The following is a 17,210-nucleotide window of genomic DNA, read 5'->3' on the forward strand; positions in this document are numbered from 1 at the left end:
GTATGTCTCTCTCTCTCTCTCTCTCTCTCTGTGTGTGTGTGTATGTGTGTGTTAATCGAGTACGGTCGGTAAACGAACGATTTTACCCTCGGAACTATGATATTTACGAGACAGAATTATTAGTTAATAAAGTTTCACGATAGAAATAAAAAGTCACAAAAATATATGAAACGCTACTACATAGATACATAGATGCAGAGACATTTTTAAAAATGATACCTCGTACATTGACCTATCGGCTTTATTCGGTGAAAATTATTTTTGATTCTGACCAGGAGGATTCGATAATTAAGTTCTCGTTCGATGCACTGTATCTTAGTTCCTTAACCCCGCGTATATAACCCTAATAGAAAATTATTCATCATTTCCACGAATAGTCAAGTAATGATACCATTTATAAACATATTACGATAAACTCATATTAATTATTGATAAATCATTAACTAATACATTTGAAATATACTCATTATCGAGTCGAATCAAAAGACTTTTCCTAATCAAATTATTTCGGCGATCGTTTTAATTAATACATGTTAATTTAATGGCCAAATAGAAATTTTATCATGTATCGTTGGTAGAAGAACAGTTTATATATCCCTGACTTTATATATTCTTGTTCAATAAATTCGGTAACGATCCTCGATAAAACCGGAAATCAATAATCGCTTGTGGCACTTATTTTTCAAACGATAGCATCGAGACAAAGTAATTAAACGTCTGTTAAACTCGTTTTATTGAAGCTCCTAATACTAGCTCTACTTAGCTTCGAACTATGTTTCTGTCTTCTTTACCTCTCTCTCTCTCTCTCTCTCTCTCTCTCTCTCTCTCTCTCTCTCTCTCTCTCTCTCTCTTTCTCTCATTATGCAAGACAGATCTTCATGGTTGATAGGAAATCCGCAACAATTAGTATGAGTCATTAGACGGGCGATTGCGTTTCAAACGTTAAATTATCCTACATTATCAATGTGTCTTACGTCAATTCCACAGTTGATTTTCATTGTAATTCCGTACGCAACACGGAAGAGAGAAGGAGAGAGAAAGAGAGAGAGAGAGAAAGAGAGAAAATTTTCTATCTATCTTATTCTCTATTTGTCTTTCTATTCTCAAAACGGCAGGCAATGCGAGTATTAGCTCTCTAACCAGAGAGATCGATAACGTCAGACGTTAAGCAGACGAGAATAGAAAGCTAATTAAGCATACTCCAATGCAATTGTGTGAAAATTACCAGAATCGACAACTGATTAGCTTTACGAGATCTCTCTCTCTCTCTCTCTCTCTCTCTCTCTCTCTCTCTCTCTTTCTTTCTCTCTTTTTCTCTCTAGTGAAACCTAGAATTCGAGAATAATTCGTATAGATAATGATTGGAATCATTTTCTATATAATTTCATTGCAATATTTAGAATAAAATAATATTTCTATCATTCAACGCAATTTATGATCGATTATGATTTTTATTCGTTTAGAATTAAATTCTTTGATCATATTATTCGTGTTAAAGATTTTAATAAGCGAAAGAAGAAATTTTAATTTCGATTGTCAAGCCATGAACGAGATAAAAATCGAAAATTCGTCGTTCCCTTCCTTCCCTTTTTTATTTTCCACAATTCATACCTATTCGCACATATAGAAGTAAATCCTCGCAAATCAAGATCTTCCCAAACAGAACAGAACGTTCCCGTACGTACCTACATACTCGTACATCCGTATATACATACATACATACATACATACATACATACATATATACATATATAGATGCATAGGTACGTACGTACATACGTATGTACGCCTATCGGATGAATTTGATTATTTCAGGAAACGATCGAGAACGAATGGTGCTGGCGTGTGTCGGAGAGCGAGAAGAATGTGCATCGATGCATTATTAAAACGTCATCACGGAGATCGATGTAGTCTGTACCGCGTGTGGTCTGATGCGCGGTGCACCAGTTCGTCCGTCTGTCTGTCCAGGAAATTGGGTTTGGAGATTTCGTTCAGATTGCGGTGCACGTTCTATCTTTTGCATGCGGGACGACCATGTAGTAGTTCTATGCGGACACACAAGTACTATACATATATACATATATACATATATACATATATACATATATATATATATATATATATATATATATATATATATATATGTATGTAGATAGAAAGAGAGAGAGAGAAAGGAGGATAGAGACGAAGGGACGAATCAGAATTTCTTCCCTTTTCCACTCCCTCTATCTCTCTACGAAGTGGTTTCGCGAAAAGACCGAGTGGTACTGATCGGGCGACCGGAAATAAAATGGCTCCCTTCCAGTCTTATTGGAAAAACTCTGCATATCAATCGATTTGCTCTCGCTCTTCCCAACATTTCGCTGCTCTCCCCTCCTGTCTTCTCTTCTTTTCTCTTCTTTTCTCATCCCTTTTAGTCCTTCTCTCTTCAAAGTCCTTCTTCTTTTGCTTATTCTTGGACAAGCTTTCTTTTCTTTTGATTCATCTATACTCTCAGACAGAATCAAGGGAATCTTTCTCTATCTCTCTTTCTTTATATATATATATATATATATATATATATATATATATATATATATATATATATATATATATATAAACATATTCAATAGCCAAGAAAAATTTTCGAACTCGAAATGATTTAAAAATGTTTACATTAAATATCATTGATAATAAATTTAATTGAACTTATTGACTTATGAGAAATTTATTCTGTTGCCTAATTCATCATTGTGAAATGTAATACGATTGCTTGGAAATAATTTTAAACGTGAGAAACGTAACTTACTATTATTATTTTATGAATACCGATAAACTATACGAAAATTTCATAACAGACCGCTATAGAATTTCATAACTCCAGTGAATCCGTAACCATCAAACTTTGACCAACTGTGTCCGTCCTTTCGAAGAGAATGGAAGGTTTACCGACGCGCACGACGAATTTATGTGTCCTTCCCGCGAGTTATGAAGCTCCACGAGTTTACGCGTTCATTCACGAATTAATTAACCCGCGGTGGTCCACTGCGGCAAGTTCTCCGACTAATTCCATGGTGAATCTCGCGACTAAGCCCTTCGTAAGTAAATTAACGGATAAGTGCATATCTGTAATCTCTCGCAATATGAAAATACTATTTGGTATGTATGTTTGTATGTATATATATGTATATATGTGCACGTAGGTACAAACGATTACGTTAAAGTTCTGAATAAATTTCATTGGAAGACATTTAATCATTTTTAATTTAATTTTTTATCAATCTACGTGATATAACTTTATCTTAACGTATACGTAAACATATGTTCGTTTACATATGATCATACGAAAAAATTTCATTGGAAATATTCAAGGAAATATTTCTGGAGTGTTTTTCTTTTCTTTAACCATATGTACACTACGTTTGTGAAATATTTTATATCAATATTTTATTTAATATAGTATACATATAATATTTTATTTTATGCTCTAATTTGTCTTTAATGCGTGTAAATATCGTCATAGAAGAAAAGAAAAATAAGAACAAATATGTCAATTAAAAAAATTACGAATCACGTGAATAACTCACATTTTTTAAGTTAACATTTTTGTGTAGAATCTGACGTAGATGTAAAGACGACGAATAAAATTTTTGTGGTTGTTATTTTAGCAACAAAATTTTCTTGCTTTCATCTCTTCCATTAAAATAAACGTTAGAGAAACATAAAAAAAGAAAAGAAAACATCATAAATCAATAATTAAATGATCGAGGACAGGGACGTTTCTGTCCAGATCGAGTATAAGTTAACTCAGCCAAGTTCTTCGTAAATATGCAAACTTCTCGTTCCTAGTCGATCTATTTATTCAATTAATTTCCTCCTGACTTCTTACAACGTAGTACGCTTCTCGTATCAAACATATTTCTCGAAACAAAATAAAACGAAATAAAATGAATTGTTAAATAATCATAAAAGAATATTCTAATAGAAATATATAAATGAATGAAAAAGACGGTTTTGAAATTCCGAATACTTCAATTTTGTTAATTAATGTTATTGAAAAACAAATTAAGAAGTAAGAGAAGAATAACCATATCGAAATTAGTAAAAAGTAAACAAAAGGTATAAAGTAGAAAGAAAGGAAAGATTTGATTTCGTAGTTCGTTAATCCAAGAAACTTCCGTTACGGAATCTCACCCTCCAACGAAATCTCGCTTCTCTCGCGAGAGAAGCTTTGCGAGTAACACCTCCTTCATTTGCATAAGTCTCGAATTCATTTACCGGGTTAGGATTATTTACTCGTAACTCGTTTACTTCGCAATAACACGAGCTTGGTCTGTCGCTTTTACAGATATATAGAGAGAAAAAAGGAATGGAGATGATAACGAGAAATGAGAGAGGGAGAGAGAGAGAGAGACAGAGAGAGAGAGAGAGAGAGAGAATATTTCACTTGATATGTAATTATGTACATTGCAAATGAAATAAAACTAGTATAAAGAATATAGAAATATTATAGAAACAAAAATAAAAACAATTAGATCTATAAAATGTCTACAAATATCGTAAATCATTGAAGGAATTTCAAAATGAAATTTTGTTGTCTGCACTGGCGAAATTTATACGCAATTATTTGAAGATGCTGTAAAAAAATTAAAAAGAAAAAAATAAAAGAAAAGAGAAAGTTTGTTATCTTATAAAAATAATTGTTCATTTAATCGATATTATGTTTTTATATACGTATATAATTATTTCGTATACAATTAAAATTACGTATACATTTCTTCTAATTTAAATATTTTATTTAAAAAAAAATCGTTCGGTAATTTTCTCTCTGTCTCTCTCTCTCTCTCTCTCTCTCTCTCTCTTACTAAAAAACTCAATAATATTGAATTATAGTACACCTGCGTATAATGAAAAATAATATATTTTGAAAATTTACGATAGATTAAACTTAGTGTAAGATTGAAAGAGAGAGAGAGAGAGAGAGAGAGAGAGAGAGAGAGAGAGAGAGAGAGAGAGGGAGAGAGAAAGAGAGATAACGGATGCGTCGGTCGGCAGGGCGTTAATTCGACGTGGCAATTTCTCCGCTTACACTTCGTGGTTCCGGAAGTGGCCTCCTACGCCGGAAGACCCGGTACTAATACTTCAACGTCGAAAGATGGAGGATGAGAGGTACGAAGTGAAGGAAGGACGTTGGTGTGTAGGGAGAGAAAGAGTGAGAGAGAGGGAGAGAGAAGGAGAGAGAGAAAGTGAGAGAGAGAGAGAGAGAGAGAGAGAGAGAGAAAGAGATAGAACTAGTGGTACACACAGGACATGGCTTCCCTTGGCGGACGTTTAAAGTGTATAAATGTTTTATGGCAGTGCTCGTCCAACAGGCATTATCCACCAATTTACGATCGGCCAGACAGAGTCTCTCTATCTCTTTCTCTTTCCCTGCGACTGGACTTGCACGTGCACGTGCACAACTAGTTCGCGAACAGGTCGTTATAAACGCGCGAGAATAGCCTCCCTATAAAGTTCGATATAAATTCGTATTTGCCCTTAAGCCGAACGATTCACCCTTACTACCAGACAGTAGCGCATCGAATTCAATGAAAAATATGCCCTTCACGTAGAAAATACTGTTAGCTTATCGATGGTGACGTTCCGGAAAGAAAAGAAAAGAAAAGAAAAGAAAAGAAAAGAAAAGAAAAGAAAAAGAAACGTAAAGAAGAAAAAGAAAAAAAAAGAAGAAGAAAAGAAAATGAAGTTTTCATTTCCAAAAGTGCAAACACCTGCTGTGTTATTCCTATATACAATGAAATACCCGATCGTAAATGTTATTTTTCGTCGATGTCATGAAAAACCTTAAGAAACAAAAAGAAAAATATTATTGGCGGCATAACATAGTTCATCGATATTCATCGAGTTTTTATATATATATATATATATACAAATTTCGAAGAAAATGTAAAAAGGATTTTTTTGTACTATTGAAGAAAATTAAAAGAAAAAAAGAAAAAGAAAAAGGCGACCAAAATAATTTCATATTTATAATATTACTTGGTCAATTACTACCCAATATAAAAATCGATAATAACGAGAGATTACGAACAATTTAGAGCGAAAATATAGTATCTATTTTTTCTCAAGAGTCTAAAAACGGAGACTCAATTAATCGAAATACGCTTGGATCACGTGTCTGGGGAGTGGTCAAGGAGAAGAGAAGAGAAGAGAAGAGAAGAGAAGAGAAGAGAAGAGAAGAGAAGAGAAGAGAGAGAGAGAGAGAGAGAGAGAAGAGAAGAGAGAAGAGAGGTGAAGAGAAGAGAAAGGGGAAAGAGAGGAGGGTTGCTGCGGTATGCCACGATCTTGTCTATATACTGTACCTTGTCTGCATAGACTTGACCGTATCCGGTCGAATCCTAACAGACGACATGCCCGAGGGTATCTAACATCCCGAACGAAGTTCGTCAAAGGGATCGTGACGTGTTTCTACATCTACTCTTTCCATCTTTGTCTTTCTCTCTCTCTCTCTCTCTCTCTCTCTCTCTCTTTCTCTTTCTCTCTCTCTTTCATACATAGATATAAACACACATATATATGTATATTGCCATCGATTCAGCTTCATCTCCGACTCCCTTTGAACAGATCGATGGGTTGATCCTCTGATCGAGGATGGTTTAAATAATCATCGTCTAAGGTCGAAAGTGCGGTTATCCGATAACAACTCCCCCTCGTTAAAGCGATAATAACGAAGTAGATGGAAATGCCTCGGGATGAAACTCCTAGTCGATCGAATGGAAGTACATAAACCTTTAAGGGTTTTCCTTTCTTCTTTTTCTTTTTTTCTATCTAGATTTTTCTACAAGTTTCAAAAATTTTTTTTTTTAAACGTTTATTTCCGAACTTATATTAAAAAGTGTCAGCGTGAATCAGAATTGATATAAGTAGAAATTAATAATCGTGAATTTATACCAAGAAATTATAAATCTTTCAAGATAAAAAAAAAAAGAAAAAAATAAAAAAAGAAAAAAAAAAAGAAACAGAATAAATTCCTATCTGTTTAAGCAAAGCTTCGAGATAAATAATGATAAAATAAACATGGCCATAGGTCGATCTTGCGAGCAAAAATCTCGCGGTTTGAAATTCTCTCGTGTGAAAGTACAATTTTCACGAGCGCAAGCGGAAAACGAATATTCCGGGAAACGAGTAAACGAGAGAGAGTAAAAAGAAGGAGAGATAGAGATAGAAATAGGGATAGAGAGAGAGAGAGAAAGAGAGAGAGCGAGAGATTTTATCGGGCTGTCGACGACGAGCGTAATATAGCTCGGCACCGTTCCCAACCAAATTTTCTTGCACCGCGCTCAATTGCAACTTTATCGAATCGTGACGCGGTTTATGACAACGACTACGACGATGATATCGAGATGAAAGGATGGACGAACGTACGAACGAGGCAATCTCAGCGAAACCATACAATTGACCACCGGTTACCACTACCAATGGTATCTCGATGGTTAATAAATTGCCATGGTGTTTGTAAATATCAACAACAATTTTCAGTGATCCTTTTCTCTCTCTCTCTCTTTCTCTCTCTCTCTCTCTCTCTCTCTCTCTCTCTCTCTCTCTAATATCAATACGTTTCATTAAATAGTGTATTATTAAAAATTATATGAGATCGGATAATTCTATTGTAGTAAATATAAAGATCTTAATCATATAGAAAATAATTCAAACAAAAGAAGATAAATACAGCTTTAATATACTCGCAAATATAATTTAATTTGATTTAAAATAAATAATAATGTAACACATAATTTGTAAAAATAATAATAATAATAATAATAATAATAATAATAATAATAATAATAATAGAGATGAAAGTACGTGGTTGAATATTATAATTGAATATATAATTTCTTTGGAATTTAATCAAATTAAATCCCATTTACATTTTATATTTTCGTATCCAACGTAATTAACAGATTGAGAGAAGTTAAATTACGATTCGTTGGTGAAGGAAGAACGATTCGATGGGGCAACGAGATAATCGTTTAGAGAAGTTTATCCGCGAGGACTATCGTGAAACGTATCTGAAATATCCGGCCTTCGGGCGAGTGGAAGAGCATACTAGAAGCATAGTAGGCAAAACGGAAGGGAAGATTTCCTTCGTGGAATTTATGCCACGATAGAGCGCTCCGGGCGATTCGAACGAAATTTGCGTCATGAAATAGGTCAGGACGATATTTTCCCACCTTCTCTCTCTCTTTCACAAATACACACACACAAACAAACATTTCCAACCTTTCTGATACATTGTTATGATTTTCAACTTCGAGTGTTCGACAATGATGTTAACAATCTTTTCGTGATTGTGTAAAATCACTGAAAAAGTTTTTAAAACAGAATTTATCGAGTTTTAAAACTATTCACAACGCGTAACAGTAACAATTGTGAAAATTAAAAACAACAACAAAATAAATACAAGAAAGGGAAAACTGTAAAAAAAAAAAAAAAAAAAAAAAAGAGAGAGAAAGAGGAAAAAGAGTGAAAAAGCGACGAGATATTCACTGTGTTTGTCGTTAGGTGCGCTCTTCGCACGAAACACTATAAAACGCAAGTACTTTATTGTCGCTGACAGCAGTGTTTGTAAAAACAAACCCCATGGAGGACGTTCGTCTGGCTTATGCATACTCGACTAAAACATTTATTATTGATGGTACCAGGAGCCGGCATCTTTCTTTTTTCTTTTTTTTTTTTTCATTTTTATTTTTATTATTATTAACGTTATTAGTATTTTCGTTTGGTTTTATAAGAATTCCACAGGTTTGTATAAAATTTCGAAGGAAAATAAATTTAATTAAAATCGATACTATTTTTCGATATAATATACATATCTTCATCTCATAAAAAACGATCAATGATTGTAATAAAAGGGAAATAGGATAATCTCGTTTTCTTAAATAAGCAAAAAAAGAAAAAAAGGAAAAAGAAAAAAAGAGATAAATAAATAAATAAATAAATAAGAAATTCACGTTTAAATATAGAAATTCAACTAACCAAACACTAAACTCGCACGTTTAATCGTTCTCCCTTGCATACCTTCGTAGCACTTAACACATTCCGCCACGTCGTTTATTTCCTGCTCATACGCGTAGAATTTGACGATCAAGTAGGAAGGCACGAGAGACGGCGTGATAACGCAGCGCTCACCAACCCTTGTTGTGTAAGGCGATACTTCCGTGGTTGTCTCGTCTGGAGCACGAAAGAGAAAGAGTAAAAGAGAAAGCGAGAGAAATCCAGGGGGAGAGAGAGAGAGAGAGAGAGAGAGAGAGAGAGACGAACCAAAGCAAGGGGGTTAGCTATTCGCGAAAGGGTGGCCTCGCTTAGAGGGTTGCTAGTCAAGTGTATGATAGTGTGTCGAGCTAGAGCGTGCCACACGCTACTTTAGGCTGCTTTGAGCAACGCTTCTATCCATATACGCGTATAGTAAACAACAATGTAACGTCCTGATGGTAGTACAATGCAACCGACCTCGTAGGTATTATACCTTATAAGCTTAATATCGAGTACGTCGAATAACATCAGAAAGATAGGTAGGAGATAGAAAGGTAAAACCATGGAAATTCTTAACGCTAAGATTCTAATAAAACATGTTTCTTTCCAACTACGCATAATAATAATAATAATAATAATAATAATAATAATAATAATAATAATAATAATAATAATAATAATAATATTTTTTAGATGATAATAAAATCTAATTAATTATTCGTATCCTCTTGTTTTTGAATAGAAAAATCATAAATCGTCAGGTTCGATCGTTCAAAACTTTCTTCCCTTCTTTTTTCTTTTCTCTTTTTTTTTTCTTCATTATTATATCCATCCATCCATAGATCGATCAGATCAAGGTGATTAATGGGATTTAAAAATATAATGTAACGGATTATGAAAGAGTAATCGGTCGTCTCGTTAATCCATTTAAATCCGAGAATATCACAGACGCGGAAGCTGCCGGTGTCGTTCGAGGAATGAAAATTGATAGAGATAACGTCTATCGGATATCATTATCTAATAATACGACGTAAGACAAAGTGCGACGGGTTTTAATTGATGATCTAGGAAGGTATCTTTCTAGCCCTCTTCCCTACTCCTACTCCCACCCCCACTTCACCTTCTGTGATAAGCTCGTCGAATATCCCTGTTAAAAGAAACGTCGTATTTACCGCCTTAAGACGTTAAGTCGACGGATTATAAGAGTTTCAAGACGAAGGGCAAAGCTCGACACGAAATGTAAGCTATGAGAGCCATCAATTTTCATGATCTTTTCTCTTTATCTTGCACTCTTTCTTGCTCCCTCTCTTTCTCTCTCTCTCTCTCCCTCTCTTTCCCCTCTCTTTCCCTTTCTCTTTCTTTCTCCTTATCCACCATCGTCATTCTTCTTATCGATCAAAATGAGAAAAATTTTAAACATCCTCCTGATTTATAACACTACGCGAACCTTTCTGATTTATAACGCTCCGTGAACCACGTGAACTATCGTTTCTTAGATTAGGTCATCGATATTTCATAACCAAGTATACTTTTTTTTAGGAGAAGAAAATTATGAACATTCGAACGATCGGAAACAGAAAATATAAAATGATAGAGACGTCCTCTCGTTTGCTACGTGACTATCATAGGAATAAAAAAATTATAAAATCGTTTCGATGAGCTTCAAAAAGGGGATAAACGTGGCAGAACGGAATGGAGAAAGCAGGAAGGAGAACTGGTCAGCATAAAAATACTATTCGTTGGAGATCTGCTGACAATAGATAGCGAGAAAGAGAGAGAAAGAGGGGGAGAGAGAGAGAGAGAGAGAGAGAAAAGAAATTGTCGATTCGTACGATAAAATTCGAAAACATTCTCTCTCTCTCTCTCTCTCTCTCTCTTTCTCTCTCTCTTTCTCCTATATTCTTTTTCTTTTCTCAATTAATCCGATCATTATATTTTGTTACATTTTGTCAAAGGATATATGCGTTTAATCGTCCAAAAACATTGACACACATTGAGTATATATCAAATAAGCATTATTATGTATCGTGCGCGTACTTTTCCTCCGCTATACTTACGTCATTATGAAAACAAGTACTCTCGTTAAAGAAATTAATTCTCGAAAGAGAGAGAACGAACGATACGAACAAGTTTGATATGTACTTCGTAAAGATTATCAAAAAAGACTTTGCGACAGTTTAAACGTAATGACAGATAACCAATCCCTCCCTTCCCCCTTTCGCTGCCAGATACGCACTTTGTTCACTCTCAAATTAGGAGAAATAAGAAAAAAATAAAATAAATAAATAGAAAAGAAAATGACCGCGAGACGTCGTAATGAGCGTAAATAAATTACAAGTGAAAAAAGAAAATTATCGTGTCGTGCGAGAAAGAAATTTCGAGGGTTAGATTTAATCGCGAGTGTTTTACGTTCTGCTCCTACGAATATTTTTCTTTCCTTTTTTTTATTAAATATTACGTTAAAAAAGAAAAAAAGAAAGGAAAGGACGAAAAAGGAAGGAGAGAAATAAAACAGAAAAATAAAGGAAAAAGAAAAAAAAATGAAGGAAAGAGAGTTTGAGAATTGTTTTTTCTTCTTTTTTCTTCTTTTATTTCATTTTATTTTTTCTTTTTTTTTTTTACAATCGAACGGTTTACAATGTACTTCGATCGTTCAATGCAATTACTTGAGACTTCGGTCATAGAGAGAGGAAAAAAAGAGAGAGAGAGAGAGTGAGAAAAAGAGACAGAGAGATAGAGAGACAGAGACAGACAGAGAGAGAAAGAGAGAAAGAAAGAAAGAAAGAGAGAGAGAGAGAGAGAAAGAGAAAAGAAGAAAGAAGACGAGACAGGAAAAGAGAACTACGGAAGCCAAATGGTCCTTCTTCGTTCTTTGCACCGGCAAGGTATTGGCCCTTCCTGCACGATCGTTCATTTATTATTTTCCTTCCCTTCGGCGTTTTCTACTCTAGTTATTCGACGGGCGTTTCTACCGTTGGTCGTACACGAACGTGAGAGAGAGAAAGAGAGAGAGAGAGAAAGAGGGAGAGAAAGAGATAGAGAGATAGAGAGACAGAAAGACAGGCAGAGAGAGAGAGAGAGAGAGAGAGAGAAAGAGAGAGAAAGAGAAATCGTTCTTAGCTCGACAGGAAGCGGAAGGCAAGACGAGGCAGAAAAGAGAAAGAAATTGGTTTCCAAAGGTAAACTAATTCTGAAGCATTCTTTTTTCAATGAGAAGTCAGTTCTCTTTTTCATCTCCTCTCTCTCTCTCTCTCTCTCTCTCTCTCTCTCTTTCTCTCTTTATATTTTACTCATACAATCTCTATTTATCTCTTATATATTTTTATTTCTCCTTTTTTTCTATCTCTCTCTTTCTCTCTCTCATTCTCACTATCTATCTCTATATTTGTTGCTTTTTTTGCATTTTCTTTCCATTTACATGTTCAATCCTCATGTTTATATCTAATCACATCGACCTGAATTTCGTATTGAAAAAGAAGGAAGAAAAAGAAAATAGAATTCTTTTTCGAAACGAGCATCTCGCTCGTGACTGAAATGAAAAGTAAAGAAGGTAAAAAAAAAAACTAAAAAACAAAAAAAGAAAAAAGTAAAAAAATTGAAAAAAAAGTGAAACAAATTAAAATCAAAAGAATATCCGACCAAGAAGGGATGGTTTCTTTTTTCAATCCCAAATGTAAATGAGATAGAATCCTTTGAAGATGATTTCATTCATCGAAGTTATAATGGCGGACATACTACGTGAAGTCTCCTCTCCATTAGAGGACCCTTAAAAAGATCTCGTTCCACTAAATTTTCAGAGTAAAATAATCAAGGAGAATCTTTGCTATGAGATGATCTTCTCTTCTTTTTCTTCTTCGTCTTCTTCTTCTTCTTCTTCTTCATTTTCTTTTTCATATTTTCGTGAAAAATATGAGGCAGTTAGAATGATCTTGCATGAAAAGGAGAGAGAAAATAAAAGAAGAAGAAAAAAGAAAGAAGGAAAAAAGAGAAAAAAAAAGAAAAAAAAAAGAAAAAGAAAAAAAAAGGAAAAAAAGAAGAAAGAAAAATATTCATTAATTACTTCATTAATTCGTTCTTTCTTGCTTCCATTTTCTTCATTTGAATTACTCAAGTTTCTTTTCATTTCACTGAAGTATCCTGTTTCCGGTTTTTCAATAAGATATGTGATCTTTCATATACTCACCTATGATAGAAAAAAATAGAGAGAAAGAGAGAAAGAGAGAGAGAGAGAGAGAGAGAGAGAGAGAGAAGAAAAAGACAGATATATTCTTTAACATTCTAAATATTCATACGATATTAAAATATACATTTAACTTCAACAAGTCGTACCGCTAATGAGTCTTGTTTCACTCCGTTAATATTAAATATGGTTGGTGGTCACGAACCTCCGTTATCTTTCCACTTTTCCTTTGACTCTATACGTAAATCTCTAACGCTATCGAAATCGCTTATTAAAATCCGCCGGGGGGTATATATCCGTTTCGGACAGGGAAAATTTACAAAACGTACTATTCACATTTATTCTCGTAACTGCTCATTACTTAAACTTTAAAGAGAATAAAGAGTAGGAAATATTCCATAGTGAATAGACTTATCTAATATCTAAAAGTAAACACGAAGTATAAAAAGTAATTAAAAGAAAACTTTTAAAAAGTAAACTCTAGAAAATAATTACAGAAGATACATATATATATATATATATATATATATATATATATATATATATATATGAAATGATTATATTATAAACATAAAAGATAATTAATTTACAAAATTTATTCAATATATAAGATAATAAATTTATTTATATATATACTTGTTTATATACATATAGATATAGTTATTTTTTATTCTTACTGGTATACTGGCGTACATTCATGTAATCCCTCGTAATTTCGATGTCTTCGAGGCTTGGAGACATTCCGGAAGGTTTGAATCGAATGCACGCATAGTCTGGAATGTAAATTGCCCGAGAGCCTGGCTAAAGCTACGGAGCAATAAATTTTGACCGCAAAGACACGAAGTTCGTCGTTGCGTTTATCCCTTCCCCCTTCCTCCTTCCCCTTCTCTATATCTATCTATTTATCTCTCTTGCTCTCAACAAGAGATATAAACCTGAATCGAAAGCTAGTATGAACAGATTAAATCAACAAACTTTTTCGATCTATTATATACAGATATCCATTTTTCGTAGGACTATTAACATAAGAGAACACATGGGTGTTCTCATGTTCGCAAGCTTTTCAGTAAAAACTCGAAAACTTATCTCTATGTCGACTATCAAATACAATTTATCTTTAAATGATTCCCTTTCAATCGATTCTACATTTTACTATTCAAGTAAAGCAATACTGATAAATTTGCGATTTAATTACGAACAAATAGAATGAATTTGTTTGTTCGAATATTTTCCTCTAACGAAAAAAAAAAAAAGAAAAAAGGAAAAAAGAAAAAAGAATAAAAAATAAAAAATAGAAGAAATATTTCTATTTACACATCAAGTCGACGATCAAATGGATTATTCTTTTTAATGATTACAATGTTACATTATCTTTTCATGTTCAGAAAGATAATCAGATTGAAATGATTATATAAAAAGAAAAGTTAATTTATGCAAAATATTTTCCTAAAAAAGGATAAAAGATTTGTGTGTATACTTGATGACGATCTAATAAGAAAAAAATTATTTCTACCTATAAGTTCATTGTTCTCTCTCTCTCTCTCTCTCTCTCTCTCTCTCTCTCTTTGTCTCTATAAATATATATTTATCTATTTCTATCTCTCCTGTCTCTTTGTTTCAGTTTTACCAACGATTATTGGCAGTCAGAAAAAGAGGGGATAAGGACGTTAATAACGTGGCGTTATTTTGCTACGCGTTACGACTTCTCGTCACGCAGACCATTTCTAGATGCGAAAATCGAAAATTGCGAGCGAAGGGAGAAGTTTTTAGCTTTATCTAGAGATTTTAGTATATTATATCGATTGTCAGACCGAGTTTGGGTGGGAACAAAAAGGAAGAAAAGAGGAAACCGGTAGACCTACTATCGAAATACTGTGTAATTAGCTTGCGAGTGCAGTAATTATGTGAACACTTTATAGCGCGATATCACGCCAAAGACTTTGTTTTTTTTTTTGCTTTCTTTCTCTCTTTAAAATAACCATATCTTTGAATTTCCAAGTCACCAAGAAGCATGTACGATCGTGACTATTTCTATAACAAGAAACTAAACTTTCGTATATTAATGGTAATAAAGTTTCGATTTTGATCGAATGATTATCATCGTATATTATTTATTTTCATAAATTACTAAGAGATAAATTTAAAACGATAAATAGTACTGTTATCATTGGATTCGTATTATTTATACACATGTACAAATGAGAAATATTTTATTATTTTAGACAATCGCTTAGCCGTAATTTTCTTTGTCTTTGTCGTTGTCGTCGTCGTCGTCGTCGTTGTCGTCGTCGTTGTAGTTGGCGAAAGAAATACCAAATGACACGTACAAGAACGATAATTACGGCGTTGATTAAACGACCGTCCGTCACGCATATTAGAAGCTGATAGAACCACTCGCTAAGAATGAAACGAAACGGAAAGAAACGAATACGTGCACGTGGCACACCTTTCTTTCTTTAATTTTCTTTTTTTTCTTTTCTTTTCTTTTCTTTTCTTTTCTTTTTTTTCCTTTATTCTTTTTGTTCTAATCTCTAAAAGAAATTGAATCAAATTCATTTAGTAAGGGTCAACGTTCGTTTTATAAATATCGTCTCTTTTTTCATTTTCCTAACGCTTTATCTCGACTATGCTGACATCTCCGCAGTAAATCAAGAACATAATTCAAGATAATCCTTAAGGACTCTTAATTGATAACGAAATGGTACTCGATAAAAAGGGATTTCGCCATGTCTCGTTCGTATAATAAAAGAGAAAGTGAAATCTACTTAAGAGAAAAGAAGAAAAGAGACATAAAGCATTTAACGATGAAACAAGAATATAAAAGGATAATAATTATCAAGTCGAATATCACATTTATCAATTGCTATTTATGATTTACATAAATATAATGAACTAAGGTACATACAATGAAAATAAACGTTATATATATTATACCGTTATGGACATAATATCTATTATATATAAAACATTATTATGATAAATGAATAAATAATAAAATATCATAATTATTGGACTAATTCGTAAATAAATATGATTTTATAACCGAAGAGTTTGTTACAATTAAAAATAACAATTATTATAAATTCTAATTAATTAATTAACAACACTTATTTATTCGATCAACTTGATCTACATTATTATTAGCATTATTATATTTATGATTAAAGTATACGAAGGGAAAGAGATTATACCTGATGTAAGTTATATTATGAAATATTTTTCACATCAATGACTTGTGTTAGACTGAGGACTTACACGACTTATACGAGCGACACGCATACTTATTTTGAATTTAAAAATACATAAACAAAACGGATACGGAGCGTGTCTAATCTTGTTATCAAAAAAAAAAAACAGACCAAAGCCGACAATTGAAATAGTAACATTCTATCTACGTTACTATATCGTTGTTGAAGATCGTACGTTTAATAAAAAAACAATTGTTTCATTAAACGTACCTTCTATAAATCTGTAACATTGTGTAACCTTGAAGTCATATAGGTATTAATATATATTATATATGTGTATTATAACATATGTATTATATATGTATAAATGTTGTTTTAAAATCTTATTTTATTTTTTTATAAATAAAATATAACGAACAAGGTTATATCTCAAAATTTAATATTAGTTAAGAATAAATTATACTTACCTAATCATAGTATAATTATACTAATATATGAATTATGTTATAAATTTTGCATATTGCGTAATTTTTTGTTAGGCACATAGAAACAAAGAAAGATTTAATTATAAAGGATTAAATCGATGTTAGGTTTTAACATTCCAAAAATTAACGTTGATAAGATTGTAAAGATAAAAAAAAATAAAATAAAATAAATTTATTGGTCCAAGTATTATCCACGAAAAAAAAATGAAAATATATTTTTATATTAATATACGATAATATTTTTATATTAATTTATATTAATATATATATATATATATATTTTATAACGACGCAAAATTCTCTTCTTCGAAATTGCTTTCACGAATCTCCTTTACGATACTGTGA

At 32.7% G+C, this 17,210-nt stretch overlaps 1 protein-coding gene across 8 annotated transcripts in view; it reads right to left on the minus strand.

Moving 5' to 3' along the window:
• LOC124948844 overlaps nucleotides 1–17,210 on the minus strand; it is a 434,489-nt gene that overhangs the window by 41,339 nt on the left and 375,940 nt on the right. The window lies entirely within an intron of this gene.

Source organism: Vespa velutina, chromosome 4 (assembly GCF_912470025.1).
Source record: "Vespa velutina chromosome 4, iVesVel2.1, whole genome shotgun sequence".
Lineage (NCBI taxonomy): Eukaryota > Metazoa > Arthropoda > Insecta > Hymenoptera > Vespidae > Vespa > Vespa velutina.